Below are 12,839 nucleotides of genomic sequence, written 5' to 3' on the forward strand. Positions count from 1 at the left end.
GCTATCTGTTAAGATAATGACAAATATTCACATTCCACAATAAAACTGATCCGATAAATAATACTTGGTACATGAGAGAGATATTTAATGATTGGTTATGTTACCATCTCAATCTGTGTCTGCCATTTAAGAGACTAGTACTGTCTCCTAAAAACAGATTTTGACTCTCTATTCCAGCCTTAAAGAATTTACAATCTTAAGTGGGAAATATACCCAGCTTATCTTTTTTTTTTCCATCCTTACTCTTAAAATTTTGACAAAACTGTGTTTTATTCTCCTGATACGTAGTAGAAAACGAATGCACCTCTTCACCAAAACAAATCAGCTGAGTGAGAACGTTCTTTTCTTGTTGACGTTTGGTCAAGATTTCCACCAGAAACCAGAAATAACTTTAGATTTCAGTTAGAGGTTTAAACATATTTGTTTACTTTGAAGAGGAAAGTAGAATGCTGTCAAATGAAAGCCTTATATTCTACAGTAACAAACAGGACTTTTGGGCAGCATGCCGTTACAAGTGACCTCTGTTCTAACCACAAAAAAAGTTTGATAATTTATTGAACATTGCTTCGGAGCATTTTTGTTAAACGAGGCCTTTTTGTAATTTTAGGTCAAGTATATTTAAAAGGTTATAAAGAAAATGTAGATTATCCCAGATCACCTACGTCGGCCAACGTTTTTTAATACGTTGTAAAGTATTAAAGTTTTTAGATCGTGTTTTTTTTTCTTACATCAGAGATGTCCACAACTCATTTTTCCAAACTTTTGTTCAAGTCTTAAATGAAGTTTATGAAAAAAAAAATAATCAAGAAAGTGTAGATGCCTTCTAACGCACCTAAAAAAATTATTTAATTGCTGTAGATCCATTTTAATCACTACACTTAAGCCTGGAGAACTGATATTATTACCATAACAACCACCCACTAGTATACTAGGAAACAATATTGATCATTTAACTGATTTGAACTTGTGGGCTAACTTTCAACCCTGGTTAAATAAGATAAGTCAAGTCTGAAATTCTTGGTTTAGTTAGTCCTTCTTGCAGAATCAAGCCCCTTATGTAATTCTCAAACATTTTTTTTTTTTTGTTAAATTTTGCTAACATGACTACTAAAAAAAACCCCACTTTGATTAGATTAAAGTGGAGCACTCTCTTGCTCAGGCTTATTAAGCAGCTAATTTGTCATCTTCATTGTCTTCTGGTTTTCCCTGAAAAACGATCTGATAAATTGGATTATGCATGGTCAGCTTGCCTCGATTCTTTCCCGCTTCAGCACACACGCACCAGCAGTTTCTTTAAAAAAAGAAAAACTAACTCCGCAAGTTTAAGAGGCTTTCTCAAAATGACCACCTTTTCAGAAGGCAGCAGTTCACACCCAGAGGAGTCCGAGGCGCCCATGCCTGCCCCCTGTGCCACACCCGCGCCAGTACAGCCCCTCTTCAATTAGCTCATTATCCTAAGCATCAGCTGTTAGCCTTTGGCTCCATACAGGGGTTGTGGAAGAAAAACAACAACAACCAATTCCTTAAGCATAAAACGTGCTCAGAAATAGGTCTGGGGAAATGCAGATCGTTTTTTGTTGTTGTTTTTTTTTTCCCTCCATGCGTTCATAGATTTAGAAAGCGATAAAGGTGCACCTGCTTCCTACTGGGCCCTGATAAGCGTGAAATAAAGGATCCGCTCATTCTGTGCTGCTCATTAAAACCAGCCTGCCGACCATATTGGCCGCGTTAACGCTGCGTGGTAACACCCTCCACATCCGCCCTTGGACCTCTAGCCACAAAAGCGATCCATTTGCACGGAATTAAAAAACAAAAAAAGAAGAAGAAAAAAACGCCCGTTTCAGCAGCAAAGCTCAGCACAGGCGTGAGATGCGATCCCTCCTCTTCTTCCCCCCCACCGGTTTCTGCTTCTGCAGAAGTGTCACTTCGCGATAACCGGTCTAGCGCAGCATGCCCGCACCTTAACAATGCAATTAAAAGCTGCCTACCTGCCCTGTCAGCTTCGGATGTCAAGGTTCTGGTCATTGAGGTTGCAGGACACCGCCGCCACCGCCCCGGAGAGCGCCTTCCTCTCTCCCTCTCTCTCTATCTGTGTCTGCCTCTCTCTCTGCCGCGGGGAGATGCAGCGCTGCAGGCTGGGACAGCAGACAGGCACAAGCCGGCAGCGATGGCTAACAATCAGGAGGAGAGCTGGAAGGACAGAAGAGGGGCGTTTTCACGTTGGAGGAAAGGGGAACTCCCAACGTCGTGCGTAAGATGCCGTGCACATGACACGCAGCGTCGTCAGAACTTCACGGGTTTTTGGGTCAAGCTCTCTGATGGGAGCTTTCACAGCAAAAGACGCTCCGAAAACTCACATCTTTATTAGCCACCTGCTTCCCTGCTGCACAAATTGCAAAAAAAAACAAACAAACAAACAAACAAACAAAAAACTATTTTACCCACTGAAGCTATTTAAGATGATGGTTGAAATATTCATTGTGATTAGTTGGCACATTACCCACTTTACATTAAAATGTAAAGTGGGTAGAAACAGATTCAGGATTTTCTTACCATCCAGTCAAAGTCTAAAATCTTGTGCAACTAATTAAATAAAGGAAGAGGATATGTGGATTTTAAAAAAAAGTTTTTAAAACAAATATCTGAAAAAATTTCCCATACATTTTATTTACCTCCCAGTATTGTCCAAACTCTGAGCCTAAAAATATGATGCTGCCACCACCATGTTTCTCTGAGTCAGAAAAAATGCAAAAAAAAAAAAAAAGTATTCCACACAAATTTGTTAAGTATAGAAATAAATAAAAACCACAGTCCTTTCACTTCACTATTAGGGGATACTGAAAAAAATATCCAATCAAAATATACTGAAGTTTGTGTTTGGAATGTGACAAAATGTGAAATATGAGAGCAGCACAATGTTGTTTGTTTACGTGTTATTTAGTGTGCCATGTAATGGAATCCCACTGATTTTCTGAATACTTCCATATTCATATGCATATGTCAGCCCGTCTTTAACTCAAGAGATCCAGGAAGATTTGTCATGTTGCTGCTTGCATATAGCAAGCTGTGGGCTGAATGAAGGCTGGGAGCATGATGTATTGCTTCGGTGACTCACAGGAACCTTCTGTGCCGAATGCCCTTTCTGGCATTCATGCACAAGTGTTCTGTTGAAATGCAAATATGTATACAGCAAAATCAATTCCTGTCACGCTTCACTGGCTCTCCTTCAGCTGGATGTGCAGAAAAAAAAATAATAAAATAAAAAATCTTATGATATAGAGAGCATGAATTCAAATTCAGAATATGACTGAATGTGGTAAAACTTTGATAAATTATTGATTGCAGACTTTAACGACTGCAAACCAATAATTTAAGACATCTATGGATTATTTACTTCTTATCAGATCGAAGTTGTTCCAAGTGGAGCTGTTTGACTTCTGTCCACACGGTGGCAGTCATGCACCGCCGTCACGCTGACAATCAAAGCAGAGGGGAATATGCGAGACTTAAATGCATCACGCTCAACAGCAATCACGCGTTAGACGCCTGAAAGAATTTCTTTCGCTTTGCACCTGCGTTCAGTGATCATTCATATCTTCTGACAGTCTCTGAGAAAACCCGAGGCTGCACTCTACGTGTGAAAAATGTGACAGCAGCAAGTTCCGTCTTTCATATGAAGCATTGTGGCGTTTTGGCTGTTATTTTAGACAGCGCAGTGCCTCATCTCTGCTGTGTTTGATCTGTTGTGTTATGAGACATAAAAATGACTGTGAATAATAATAATAATAATAATAATAATAATAATAATAATAATAATAATAATAATAATAATAATAATAATAAAACATATTTACTTTTTCTATTCACAAAAAATTTATCTTATGGTTTTCCAGAAATATGTCACCACCTCTTGCTAAGCCCTGTCGGTGGGTGCTAGGGTAGTCATTTATCCAGCAGCCCATTGTGTTATTCAGTTATTATTATTATTATTATTATTTTAAATTGCAGGAAATTTTAAAATATCACTTGATAATGATGTATTATTCAAAGATTGGAAGATTAACACCTGAACACCAACTATAAAGTCTTAAAAAATGCAAACATTTTAAAGAGACTTAAATAAATAAGCAGTGCTTAGCCTAGTGGGGGCAGAAGTAAAGCCTGGTGGCCCGCCAGGCTTATAGTGCACTGGGGGGAAACCCTGACCTCTGTGTTTTACCCCAAAGGCTAGGCAATGATCTCTTTTTTAAAAGTACATTTATGTAAGTTGAAGTTTAAGAGATTTGTGTGATATAGGAAAAGGGCTACAAAAATTCCTATGCTAAAACCGCAATAAATAAATAAATAAATAAATAAATAAATAAATAAATAAATAACAAATAAATAAATAAATAAAAGTAAGATCACATATTTTAGTATGTCTGCTTTTTTAATACTTAAGTGCTATTTGTCTTTAGATGGAGAGCATCTGTCAACATCAATGTCAGCGTTCATTTGTTGTTTTTTTAGTTTCTTTTCTGCACATAAAATTGGCTCGTTATCATATTCTCACACTTGATCTGGGGATCTCTGCAGATTTAGCCTGGTCCTCTTGGATGCTTCTCATATTAAGATGTTCTTCCTGCCTGACAGGTGGACAGCCATAAATTCCTGTTACTGAAAAACACATTTTTAAATGATGACCAGCTCAAGATGAAAGCAGTTTCCTTCACAGGAAAGTCAAATCACTCATGAATAGTTTACCACTGAGAGAATGAGGACATGTTTTCAAGTTTCAGTCACATTTTGAAAACATTGTTTCACACGCTGCTATCAGAGTTGTCCCAGTTGGATGCATGTGAAATGTCCAACCATGAGGTTGGATTTGCTATATTCTGAACAAAATTCAGTTGTGTTTTCCCTTCTTTCACACTGTTCTAGTAAAAAATGTTCTTAAACCCTCATGGCATATAATAAAATAGCACAATTTATTTTGTTCTACTTGCCACAAATGTGACTTTTTTATTTTAATTTTTTTTTTTTTTTTTTACAGAGTAGATTAAACATTTCAGTTTGTTCAGATGAGGAAGGAACGAACCTGACATGTGGGTGTGTGTAAAAGAAAAGTCAGGTGTCATCTTGTCCAACTGGACTCCTCCACCTGTGTAAATAAACATGCAACACACACGGTACGCCCACTTGCTTCTCCAGCTCATCCAGGGTCCGCTCTGACGGGGACCGTGGTGGGAGACACTGATGTGTCCTCATTTCAAGAGCAACAGCCTGCCAAAGTCTCTTGGCTGCTGCCATCTCCTTTCACTGCAGCTTTGCTCAGCGAAGCCAAGCCGGAAACACACAAACTGTAGTGGGGCTCTGAAAGGTCGCTCATGCAATTTAGAGTCACATCTGGATCTCCCCGACTCTTTACGTCAAATGAGGTAAGAGCAAAAGAAAAGCTGCAGTGCCTAGCATGTGATCAGTAATAGTGAGTTTGAACAATTAATAGGGCCTCATTTATTCACCCTCCTCCAACCTCAGTATTTCACTAAACTGCATTCCTCTTTTATTGCAATAACGAAATTTCATAACAAAAGAGAAATCCAACTTTTGATTTGAGGTGAAAAAACAATTTTATTTTATTTTTGCTAGTCCTCTTGAAAAGATGATAGCGCTTAGTCTTCCATTGTTTCCCCCAATCCCTTGTTGCAGTTCATTTCTGTAGATGTGAACACAGCTACCAATATAACCTGTTTATAAACTGATCCCATTTGTAGGAGGTGCAGTACCAAACAAACTCTTGAGGGGTTCCTTTATGGCGTGAATGTGAAGCGACCTCGATCTGACATGCACGCTGCGAGCTTGAGCCAAACGCCGTCCGCATTCTGGGATGCGGTAGACTAAACAAACTAATAAGCAGCTACACAGCATCGCTTTCATTAAGCGTAAAGTCTCGGGCAACTTCTCAAAAATCATTCAGCATAGTAGCTTAGATCATTCTGTCTGAATCAGAATCAGAATCAAAATCAGAATCAGAAACACAGCAAATGATATGATTAAACTCTCTCTGTTTTCCACTTGCTCAGAGCACAGCACCTGCTTCCTGTGTTTAGATTTGCTACTCCAACCCCGAATCCATCTAACCGATAGCCAGATGTTCACATGTGTTTTGCAGTAACAGGTTTTGATTCACTTGGAGAAAGCTATAGTAACCACATCCACCATAAGCAAAGATGAGAGACCCTGAGGTTCCCAAAACACACACCCTCGACTCCATAAATACACCTTGAAATTCTGTCCATGAACACAAACAGGATCATATACGATGGGTAATCCTCATTGAAAGGAGGCTCAGCTTTGTGCCAAAAAATGTACACACAGCTCTGCCTTCGGACACACAAGATTGTCCCTCGACATCAAGCAGATGGCCCTCACTCCCACGGCAACCCTCACAAGGCACCATGGGTAACAAAGTTCTAAGCCTTCTCTGGATCCACAAAACACATACAGAGGATGTAATCCTTTGGCCCAAAATGGCGTGGTATGAACCACCTTACTCTTGAATATGTTTGCCATGGATATCTGATATGTAGCACTGAAGTCTGACAGAGAGACATGACACTTGTTCAGATTGTGGACGCCACTTTTCCCAATCACACCTGTCTAGGTAGGTAATACCTTCGTTGCTCAAAAGGGTGTTCCTCTACCTCCTGAGCACCACTTAATCCCCAGATGGCTCCACTTCCAGGAAGCTTTTTTATATTCTATGAAAAACAGGTTCAAGACGAACATGTAGAAAACAAAAAAATAAAAGGGTTCTTTTGTTTGGTTTTTGTTTTCATTGAACCTAAAAAAAACACTGAACAAAGAATCTAAAGTCCAAACCAAAAAATTTGACAGACTGGAAAAATAATAAATCTGAGCCCGAAGAAAGAAAAATATAAAAAGTAAGTTAACTGAAGATGAGCCACACGAGTGGAAATCATCAAACACTATGCAGATGTGACATGTGCCAGGAAAGAGGTCAAACTAACAACAGGCTTTGTCTGCAACACAAAGCGTAAAGTATCTGACCTCAAACTAGAACAGGCGTACGAGACACTTAAAAAAAAAAAAACTTTGTTGCAAAAAAAAGGAGCAGCTCAAAGTAAATGCTGACATTCCTCTACAAAGCAAGTTTGCAGGTAATACCAATAAAAAAATAAAAGAAAACTAAGATAGAATGAAAGAAAAATAAATAACCTTATAAGAATATTTTAGCTATTCTTCATTTTCCAATTTTACATTTAAAATAGAAAGAATGTGTTCTGGAAACAACCAGCTTTCTGGTATTGTTGTGTTGGCAGAGACTTCAGGTGACGTGTAATGTAAAAATAATAATAAAATACATGATGAAAAGACTTTAGTAATCAGAATTAAGATAATAAAAACTGGAAGATCACTGACATTTTAATACTACTACTATTACTGATAATAATAATAGAGGTATGCAGCTATCTGAATGGGTTGCTAATGAATAATGGAAAAAAGGCAATGTAAGACTAAAGGGTGGTTTAACAAGACGAAAGAAAATGCAAAATGATGCATCAGAATGTAAAATTATCAAAAAGGCATGGAGTCACAAAACTCACAACCTGCTTTCCCTTAAAAAAAAAAAGCTTATACAGGCATTTATGAGGTAAAAATCTGCAGACAGTAGCTGTTGCTACTTGTTTTAGTGACCGCCATTTTATGCTTCTGAAGAACCTCAGTGTTTTCTACAGTGTGATCAAGTCATCATAAATTGCACTTGCATAGTCACATATCAAGCTCAGAAGACCCCAAAGTGCTTCACACTGCATTCAGTCATTCACCCATTCATGCACACATTCATACACTGACGGTGGCTAAGCTATATCACACACACAACTGGACGGTTTCTTAATGGTAAACAAGCATTTTTGGTCAACCTTGTCATTTAACCAGTATTAATAAGTTAATCTTATGATATGCATAATATAGATGTTCTTCTGGACTGCTTTAAAATGAGTGTGAAGTTCATTTCTGCAGCAGTAAAACAAAACAGCTCACTTGTGGGTGTGCTTGTTGTTGGTGTTCGAAACCAGCAGGTGGCCCTTCAACGCTGCAGGATGTCATTTTCACTCCTGAAAAAGCGCACATATTTAAGGACCCACACCCTAAATCAATCCTGAGCTTTCGAAGCATAAAGAACTCCTGCAGAACTGTCTTCATCCCTCATGCTGCTCCTCGACCGCATAGCGTATCTGCACGTGACCACACAATCAGCGAGTTCCCATCACTGTCACATGTGTAAGAACTCATTGCCTGCAACCAGACTCACCGCTCTTGGCTCCCATTCATCTGGAGAGGAGATGGAAAAAAAAAACAGGGTTTTTTTTTCTTCTCTCCTCCACAATAACTGTTAACATTCCTCCACAAAAATTGTGAGGCGCTCAGTGAAACTCCACCACAGTGGAATGAAAATGGCGCTCATCCACTCCGTGTTCTGCTGAGGCGAAGTGCAACACAAGCAGCTCACTGGGGAGACGAGAAGGAGCATTAATCAAGCGAGAGCGTTATTAACTTTTGCTGAGAACCATTATGCATAATGACATCTTCTTTCATCAGGTGTGATGTTTGAACATGCCCTGATTGGCTTCAACACCTCTGAGTTCCCTTTGGGCACGTATGTGTGGGTCTGACTGACAAGCTAAATTTCTAAAGAGCAAATCTTAATCTTTTTATTGTACCTAGAAAATATACTTCCACTGCAGTTGTTTGCTAAGTGAAGTTAATGACGCTGTAGTTTCAATATTTTTCTTTAAATGTATTATTTCTTTATCACTACTGAGAATTTGAGGTGTTTTTGACTGGCAGAATAGTTTTTTGTTGCTGTTTTTTTTTTTTTTTTGCAAACAAAGTTACACCTATGTCAAACACTCATAAACCTAAGTAATAAAGTTGTCAAAAACAAAACAAGTTCTTATGCTTAGGGCAAAAAATTATTTCACGGCTTATGGTTGTGATAACTGTCCCTTCTTGCTTTCAGGAATGTAAAAGTTGTTTCTTTCTTAGAAACTATAATCAGCTACTCTAAGCTCTCTCTGCACAGACGTTGTAGAAACCACACTGGAAATGTAGATTTTAACATTATCATGATGATTGTAATGATGATAATTAGCATGGCAAGAAACGTTAGAAACAACTAATTGATGGATACAAGCATATGACAACAGTTTCAATGTCCTGAGCAGTACAAATGGGAACGTTTCACATTCCGTGCTTGAACGAAGCCAGTTTTTACATGTTAGTCTCTGTCCCTCAGGTGAGATCAGATGCACTTCTTGCATTGTGAGGAATTTGTTGAGCACAATTCAATTCTCTGGTGTTTGATTCTTCAGAAAGATGACCCTGCAAAATCCAAACCTTTAGGGGTTTATCACAAATGCTGTTCTCCGTCGATCCATTATCCAAACAGGCTCGCCCTGGCAGGATCTCTGGTGGTCATCGGGCAACAGGCAGCATACACACTAGACAGATCACCATCGCAGAGAAAAACAGAGACAGGCAGGACAGACGACCGTACATGCACACAGTCACACCTAAGGACAATTTAGAGAGATGAATTAACACCATGGTAAGACATATGCACAGGTAGAACATGTAAACTCCATGCAGAAGGACCCCACACTGGGATTCAAACCCAGGACCTTCTTGCTGTAAGGCAACAGTGCTACTAATGGCACCACTGTGAAGTAACACTGGTGTACTAGAAAGAAATAAAATGTTACTGTGTTGTGCTTCATCTCCAATTATCTTCCCTTGAGAAACACATTTTGGTTTATGGTTGGCTTTATGAATCCTGTTCCCTCTGACTAATTTCTTTCAGCTCTCTCGCAAACATTGACTCCCATTCCTGCCCGTTTTCCCTCAATCCTTTCGTTTGACATTTTCAACTACAAAACCGTAAGACTTTGAGGTTCCTCTCCTATAGATTGAATGTCTTTGTTAATATACTTGTTCTTTTTTTTTTCTTCCCGTTCACAACCTCACCCTTTATTTATAATTGCTCCAAACACCAGACGCAGCTAGCTAGGTACAACAATCATATTTTGCCCCTCCACATGCTGATTTATGTTTTTAGAGGACTTTTATAATCCTCCACATTGTTTTAAATGTCTTGGTGAAACCATGTTTCCTGATAATCAGCCATGGATTATCAGCTCTGATTATCAGATTATCATTTTTTTTTTTTTTTTTTTTTTTTGCAAATTACAAGTTGAACCTTTAAGGGTTTTTTCTAAATGATTTGAAAAAATGGGTCAAAACTATATGCAAAGCTGTGTGCATTTATTTAGATTTTGCAATATGTCTTAAAAAGCCACATTTTTTTTCCCCAGGCATTTCAAGAGTTTGGGGTTAATGTGATTCAAGTTGGAAGGAGGAAAATAGGGCAGAGGAGAGAAATAAAAAAACACTGATAACATATTGAAATCATCGCAACACATAAAAGACAGCTGAAAGACTCCTGATATCTGTCAGAGAATGACCAAATATTTGTCAGGTTCATGTACCAGAGGAATAGATTCGAAAATAATGATCAGATGTGGCATACATTGAGATAGATGCAAAATGTCTCCATGTCTGCTGGCCAGATGCTACATCCAGCATCTTGCAGTTCTCTGAAGAGACAGTTCACTGAGATGTCATGTTCATGGACTTGAATATGGATAAGAATGTGGTTCACATAAATTTTTTTTATGACTTTGCATTAAATGGTCATTTGAACACTGATATCAACCTAAATATATATATATATTTTTACAAGTTAGGGTTACACTCTGAGGACGTTCAAATTTAAAGTGAGGTTTTGCAGTAGTGATTGTCACGTTACACATGTAGAAATATAAACGCTACAGTTCTTTCTTCACGTTAGTGCAGTTCAGATTTTTCTTTTGTGAGTTTTTTTAGTTTCTGCAGCCTCGAAACAAAGACTAGCTGAAAGTCATATTTTAAAGTCTTGTTGGTCTTATTTGAAGCATGCTTAAAATAATTGTCACACAGATGTAAGAATAAACCTCGGACAAAACTATGTTTTATTTTGCAAGCAAATTTTGGCATGGAATTCAGTCAAGTTTCTCATTTTATCAATTTTATCTGCTGATTGAAAAGCTCAGCTATCCATCAGTATGTACTGCCTTATTCTTATTTGGATTATTGCTGAGTAACCTCAGGAGTTTGCTTGATTCATTTATTATCTGTTGCTGAAAGAGTTTTAGTCCTACTCCCTGTGGAGCACTACACAAATAACTGCCACTCAAAAACTATTTAAAAATTGTGATACAGAGAAGCAGCTCAGCAGGCCTTTTAATCATCTACATCAGTCATAAGTCAATTGGACAGACTGCAATAAATCATACAGTTTACTGCTTCTGCATTACACTTGTCGAGGCTGCTTTCGTCATCTTTATGTTTGCAAAAGCCAGCTTGGAACTTTAATAGACACCTGCAACATCTATCACAAAATGCAAAAAGTATTTGACGGGGAAAAAAACCACATCAGTGTACAACAGCTGGAGAGAATGTTTTGTTCTTCATATGCGGAACAGACGGAAACCACTTTTGAGTAGGTCAGATAGGTTTCTAGTTCAGATTTAACCAAAAGCATATATGCCTGTGTAGTTCAAATGAAGCAAATATGGATTAATTGTTAAATTGTTCATAATGGTTATTAGACGTGATTACTACTGTACAAGGTTACAACATTTCTAAATTAAAGTTACTAGTTAGTCCTTTCTGAGCACACAATCAAACCCACTTTAGATATATCTTTCCAAATAAAAAAAGAGTATGTTAGGGTTGGTTATTTTTGCTATAAATCATGTGGCAATCTATATCTAAAATCTAAACTCCACAAAGCAAGCTTCTATGTCCACATAGAGACATCAGTCAAGGTAGCCAATAGAGACTTTTTTTGCAATTTGCTAGTAAGTCAGATATTGTTTAGTGTTCTGTGTAACTGCACCTGTTTCTCAGAAAGGTTTGGTAACAATAAAACACTTAAAAGTCATTTGTGAGGAATTTGTGCTGACAGCACTGGCTCAAATGTTTTGACAAAGATCAACAGTTTTAGCCAAAAAATGTTAGGCACTGGTCAGTAGATTCCATTAAGGTGAATTTGAATGATCGCAAAGCAAATGTGCAACAAGCCCAGTCCCACCTGTAGCCCAGAGTCTACAGTGCAAAACAAAAGAAAGAAAAAGAAAATACATTTCTTTGGTTTCACAATCAAACGTTTCATATCATCAGATAAGGTAAAATATCAGACAAAATTAAGCAGAGTAAGTCCTTCTGGCCCTGCGTGAAAAAGTAATTCCCTCCTAAGCCTAACTAGTAACTAACTAACTAATAACTTGCGGTGAGTCGTTTTACGAGCCTGTAAATGACTTTTGAGTCATTTTCTTCACAGAATTGTTTTAATTCAATTGGAGTGTTTTTAACCAGACATATAATGTGTGTAATGTTCAAAATCATGCCACAGCAACTTAGTCATGTTTAAGTCTAGGCTTAAACAGGACACACCAATAATAAACTAGACTTGATGCTGTGCTTTGTAAGACTTGACAAATACCAAGAAATATTTCCTTAATGTTTAAACGGGTCTTACGTTGATTACTCTCATGAATGCCATTTTTGCTTGTCCTCTGTCTTATTATTAAATAATGAACTTTGACCCTAACTAATGTCAGTGAGGCCTTAATTGTTTTTCTGGGTTTTTTGTGATTTCCTGGCCGAAGTTTCCTCTTAGAGTAATTTTGGTTGGCAAGGCGAGCCACTGCTGTATGTTTTCTGTTTTGTGAATA

At 38.0% G+C, this 12,839-nt stretch overlaps 1 protein-coding gene across 7 annotated transcripts in view; it reads right to left on the reverse strand.

Annotated features, from left to right (window-relative positions):
- LOC106945159 (band 4.1-like protein 1) overlaps positions 1–2,308 on the reverse strand; it is a 46,563-nt gene extending 44,255 nt beyond the window's left edge. For 2 of the 7 annotated variants that reach the window (XM_015028626.1, XM_015028623.1), the window contains exon 1: positions 1,989–2,299. The gene's annotated coding sequence lies outside the window, so the exon portion shown is untranslated. Of the gene's footprint in view, positions 1–1,988 lie in introns of all 7 variants that reach the window. The other 5 variants (XM_015028628.1, XM_015028627.1, XM_015028624.1 and 2 more) reach the window with 5 other exon arrangements.
- Between the last annotated feature and the right edge of the window lie 10,531 nt (positions 2,309–12,839).

Source organism: Poecilia latipinna, unplaced genomic scaffold, assembly GCF_001443285.1.
Source record: "Poecilia latipinna isolate Pla-1442-1.1 unplaced genomic scaffold, P_latipinna-1.0 Scaffold131, whole genome shotgun sequence".
Taxonomy (NCBI): domain Eukaryota; kingdom Metazoa; phylum Chordata; class Actinopteri; order Cyprinodontiformes; family Poeciliidae; genus Poecilia; species Poecilia latipinna.